The sequence below is a fragment of the Mesoplodon mirus genome (genome assembly GCF_964341445.2).
Source record: "Mesoplodon mirus genome assembly, chromosome: 4".
NCBI lineage: Eukaryota > Metazoa > Chordata > Mammalia > Artiodactyla > Ziphiidae > Mesoplodon > Mesoplodon mirus.
Window position 1 is genome coordinate 60,729,838 of NC_138979.1, and position 6,000 is coordinate 60,735,837.

Here is a 6,000-nt window from a genome sequence, read left to right on the forward strand (position 1 = left end):
AAGTTAAAGCAAAAACTCAACCCTGGAGACCGCTCCAATAACTGTAGGTGAAGGAGGCATTTTATTTACTCATTTAATCATTTGTTTAAGTACGTAACAAATACCAGGCCCTGTGCTGGCCTCAGTTTTGTAAAGTGACTAAGACATGATCCATGAATAGCAGGAGATGGAGGGAGCCTGGAAAAGAGCGGCTTCAATAATGAGAATGTGTCCACTGCAATAAATGTTGTAGCAGAAATCTGAACAAAGAGGCACAGCCTGTAAAAACATCACCAAGGATGTCTTGACACTTATTAGAATAGCTTCCACCTAAGTAGCAGAGTATAGCAGAAAAAGCACCTGCTCTGGTATCAGATAGACCTGGAGTCAGACACCAGCCTTGCCACATCTTAGCTCCATAACCTCCTGCTGTTGTTTTCTTACCTGTAAAATGGTCTGAATGATCCTTACCTCATCAAGCTGGAGACGTGGATCAAATTAGATAGTTTGTGGAAAATGTCTAGTACAGCACTTGGCCTAGATTAGATGCTTGGTGTATGCTGGTATACACTGTGATGTGGACTTCTAAGTACTTTCATACCAGGAAAGGCTTCGCCTGTGTGGGGAACACAAACACTCTAGCTGCTGCATATGTATCTTCCTCCATTGTAAATCAAGAAATTGGTATTTTTTTTGCCTAAATGCAAAAAACTTTATAAATTGAGGTAGCCTTTCAGAGCCAACTTAATTCTGCATGCACTGACAAAACAGAACCTCTCTGGGCAGGAAATCAGCATCTTTCTACAGTTCATTTTTAGCTTCAATAAGAATCAAGATATCCATCCATAGATATGAGGTGTTTTATGAGGTTGTCCATTAATATACATTCTCCCTTGTTGAATAATATCAATCCCCAACAGCCACCTAACCAGAAACACATTTCCCAGAATGCTTTGCATATTGTTCTAATCATGTGACTACATTCTGGCCAATAAGATGGGAGCAAAATGTTTTCTCCCACTTCTGGGTTGTGCTTCTAGAGATGCAGATGTGCTTCCCTGGACTTTTTCCTTTGCCCATTCGCAGGAGCAACCATGTTGGCCCCAAGGATGGAAGCCACATGTTAAAGATGGCAGAGAGAAACCCTGGACTTATTTAGTGAACCATAATCTGGATCATCATTTGAGAAAAAAAGAAACTCACACCTTGCTTAACCCTCTATTTTGAGATATCTTCGTTACAGCAGCTTAGCCTGTATCCTAACCAATACGTGAGGATTTACTAATATTGGATGAAATAATGTATGGAAGCAACTAGCTCAGGGCTCAGGACACAGTAGCCACTCAATAAATTGGTGCTAAGTTTTAACTTAAAAAATTTGGTAGTATATATAAGTCCATGCCACTCTCTCACTTTGTTCCAGCTTACCCCAAATGTAAACCAGATAGCTAGTGGGAAGCAGCCGCACAGCACAGGGAGATCAGCTCGGTGATTTGTGACCATCTAGACGGGTGGGATAGGGAGGATGGGAGGGAGACGCAAGAGGGAAGAGATATGGGGATAAATGTATATGTGTGGCTGATTCACTTTGTTATAAAGCAGAAACAAACACACCATTGTAAAGCAATTATACTCCGATAAAGTTGTTAAAAAAAAATCTGGCAACTCAATAACATTTATTGCATGACAAAAGTATACAAATTATGTGGTAAGAATGAAGCAGAATTCAAAAAGGGATAGAATATGGTCTCTCTTTCTAGGAACTCACGTTCTAATGGGGGACTTGAATCCTTTATTCCTTCTCCTAAGCCCTTTGCAAGAATAGCATCTCCAGCATTAGTAGTGGAAGTCCAGCCACTTTTGCAAGTGGCAAAAACAGTGGGGGCTTCCAAAAGGCTCTCAGCTACTGTCTCCTGCTCCCTTAAGTATGAGGTTCCCTCTCTCCAAAAAAGCAACATCCCAAGTTTGGGTCCCACCATTTAAAAATAACTCCTTGCTGTTCTAACATTAATTCCTTTGTGGCATATTATCAAACTGTTTTGGCACATATTTCAGAGAGAGTGTTTAAGCTTTGCCTGCCATTTATGCCTTGTAGAAGACTAGTTTATCAAACTGATGGGGAGTGCAACACATTAAAAATCGATGGATTTTACTTGGGGGGAGGGAAGTGAGAGGAGGGCTAGTTCTAGGAGAGTGTTCAGAAATTTCAGGGGTAAAGGTGATTGGCAGAAGTGCCAAGAAGCATAAGTAGAGGCACTCATTGAAGGAAAGCGTGAAGAACTTGCACAATGCTGGACCACACAGAGCAAGAGAGCCAGTTGCGTTCTCTGGTCAGAGAGGTGAGAGCACCCCTGGTCCTCCAATTCTTAGGAAGACATACAGCAGCCAAAGCTTCAACCTGGTTGGGGTGGGAGTTCTATTAGGTCTGAGATTCTGTACACTAGTCTCACCTAGGGAGCTCTTAAAAAGTCTGATGTCCAGGCTGCACCCCCCTCAATTAAGTTCTGGGGGTGAGACCCAGGCATCAAAATCTTCCAAAGCTCCCAGTGATTCTGATATGTGGCAAAGGATAAGAACCTCTGCGTTAGATCTTTCAGGTTCATGCTCCCCAGACCCCCTCTGGAGACTGGCTACTGGCTCACCTTATCTCCAGGTGCAAGTAAAGAGCCCAATTCAATCCCAGCAGTTTCCTAGAGTTAACTGAAAGACTAGGTGACACGAAGGTGAATTTCTCAAGTGATTTCTCAGCAAAAGCAGACTTCTGACCAGGTTGCTGCAAACAGTTGTGCAGGTTGTACATAGTACAAGGTTGCTTGGTAAAAGGGAGGAGGCGACTGAAACAACAGCCTAAACTCTGCTCACCAAGCTGTCACCCTGGCCTTGAACTTGATGCAACCTGAAGGAGAAGAGGTGCCTATTTCTAATTCTCACGAAGGAGCTAAAGGGCTAATAGTGTCTCTGTTTCAGGCCTGCTTGAGGTAGAGACAAAGGGAGATTTAAGAACCATCTGCATTGGAATTACCTTGGATCCTACTAAAACACAGGTTCCTGGACCCTCATTCCAGATCTGAATTAGATCTCTGGGAAGGGGCTTAGAAATCTGTGTTTTAACAATATTCCAAGTGGTTTCCGTCAAGCTAAAGTTGGTGACCACTGGCCTAGTGTATGGGATGGTCTTTCAATAAAAATAAATTGAGCACCTCCTACATGCCAAGGATACAAGTGCAAATAAGATCCTGTCCCCTCCTCAAGCATCCTGATCCTGTGGGAGACACAAAGTGTGGGTCCCAGGAGGAGCCCAAGCTATGAGCTCTGCTGGGGTTCAGACAGGTCTGGCACATTCAGAGAACCAGTGAGCAGACCCGGAAATCTCTATGAGAGGAAGCTCCTCCCAGGAGAATAGTCATCCCAGGGACAGAGGAGCCAGGCACCACAAGCCTGACCCACTAACAAAGCCTCCACTGTCCAAAAGGAGGAGTGATTTGGAGGACCACTTAGTGTCTGATGTATGTTTGCTCATGGCCCAAGGCCCTGTTACCCAACCCCTGTTTCCGCCCTGTGGTTATATATCTGAGTTCCATGGAAAGCTGGGAACCTGTGCATTAAAACTGAAAGAGCTGTTTTTCTATAACCAATATAAACCATTTGGACAGAAGGAAAATGACTTTGGGACCCTAGTGATTGAACATACTCACAAAGGGGGAGGTGTTCCTTGCCACTGAGCAGAACAACATCTCACAGCTTTGGCAGCTCCTGTGCCCATCCTCAGCTGCAGGACGGAGACTGTGGTGCCTGGTGTACACAGCTGGGCCCAAGGGAGAGGGCACTGTCTAGCTGAGAAGTGCTGGGGCAGCAGAGAAGGGATGACCTACAGACACCAGGTGATGACTGACTAGCTAGACTTGTCTGTGAACACATGTGAGACCTCTCTGCCTAGAGAGTTCCCACAGATACTTGGGGAGTCTTTGGGGGGGTGGGTGTGAGGATCATGTATTAATGGCATTAGTGGGCAAGAAGGGACAGGTGGCAGGAGATTCAAAAGATTGGCCTTTCCTTCATTATCATCCCCTTTGCAGAAGGAGCTTAGTGTCCAGTTAGAGTGACTTCTAATCTGTAGCCCAAACCAAGCACTCCAAGGACCCTGAGGCATGGGCGCTGGCATGGGGCAGGGGTGTTGAGAGAGAAGGATGGACCCTGGGGTTCTGGAGGTGGGGAAGGTGTGCGTCATTTCCTTTGCCCAGTTTGGAAGGTCTACCACATCCTGGCCCCTGCCCACTTTCCTACCCTTATCTCATGTCACCCTGGCCCTAGGTCTCTGCTCCAACCATGTGGAACTTCTCTCAGTTGATTCCAAGGCACCAACACACTCTTTAGCTTCTGGTGCTTGAAGTACTAATTCTCACCTCTTTCACAGGCCAACTCCTACTAATCTGTCAGCCAAAATGTCATTCACTCAGGTGGACCTTTCTGGAGTCACCAGTTTAGGGTCTAGGGCATTCAATGCAGCCCACAGACTCAGATGTGGAGAATATGTAGCTCTTTGGGGTGATGGAAATTGAATCTCAGTTTTAGTTTGCACTCTTCCCATAGAAGACTTTTCGATCAAAATTCCACACTGTCAACTGGTCACCAGTCATCTGTTTTCCCAGGAATCTATCTACCAAAATGTCTATATCATCAGTCAGGGGCTCTCTTGGCTGCCTCAGTGCCAAGCTTGCTGCTTCAAGGCCAAGACTAGAGCATGGGCAACTTTGCTGGGATGGTCTGCATTAGATCTTGCCATGATACTGTGGGCCTAGAATCAACACCACTGACACACAACCATTTTTCTCCTTTTTCCTCTTGCTTCCATTCTAGAGGAATCATTTTCTGGTTCCCGGAGAAGCTACTCCCATCTCAAACCTTATTCTGCTCAATGGTTGTTAACTTCTTTCCCAAAACTTTTTATTATTTTCATAGATACAGAAAGGCTGAAAGAATAATAAAATGATCATCCTTATAAATTCTACTGGATTAAAAGATTGTTAATATTTTGCCATCATTGCTTCCTCACCTCTAAGTACTCCAGACTGTGTCTTCTAAAAATAAAGGCATATGCCTACATAACCACAACACCTTGGTCACACCTAACAAAATTATCAGTATTTCCACAAAATCATCTAAAATCTAGCTCATATTCGATTCCCCCCAAATGTTCCATTCCAATCATTTTTTATGCTTAAAAACAAAAACCAGCATCCAATTGAGTCACACATTGCATTTTCTCTTTATACCCTTCTAGAATATAGTTTAAATCTAGAATACTTTCTCTGCCTTTCTATGTTGTTGCTGTTGTTGCTTCATGAAATTGACTTTTTTTAAGGATTCACGTCAGTTAACCTGAAAGACTAAGGCTTTTGTAAACAAAAGTCAAAGAACTCAGCTCCAAACTTTCCCTAAGGCAAGAAGTGAAAACAACCGTCCTGGTTTGCTCAGGATTGAGGGTTTTCTCTGACCATGGAATTTTGTGCCAAACCAAGAAAGTCCTGGACAAACCAGGATGAGCTGATCACCCTAGAGGCAAGGAGGCACAGAATTGGATATATGTTTTAATGGTTGCAAGGTGCAGGATAAAACACTAAAAATAATAATAACCCAATGTTATGCAGCCACACTTGATTGATAAAGGGTTTCATAAGCATCCTATGGTTATACTTTTGCAACACTCATCATATTTTTGACTCTGTTTCATGTCTAATCTTTCAGTAGATAGTAAACTCCATGAAGGCAGGGACATGTATGTCTTTCTCATTACTCTAATCTCATTGTATCCCCATAGTCCTGATACATAACAAGTGTTTATTAACTATTTGTTGAATGAGGAAATAATTTAATGATGTCAAGGTACTTCACAATTGAATATATAAAGTAGAATTTAGCATATATTTTATGAATGCCCAGCGAAGACAACTTTAAAGAGTAAGATTGCAGCCCCGGTTGGTAATCTCCATACCCCTAATCACCTAATAGTGTCAGGTTATG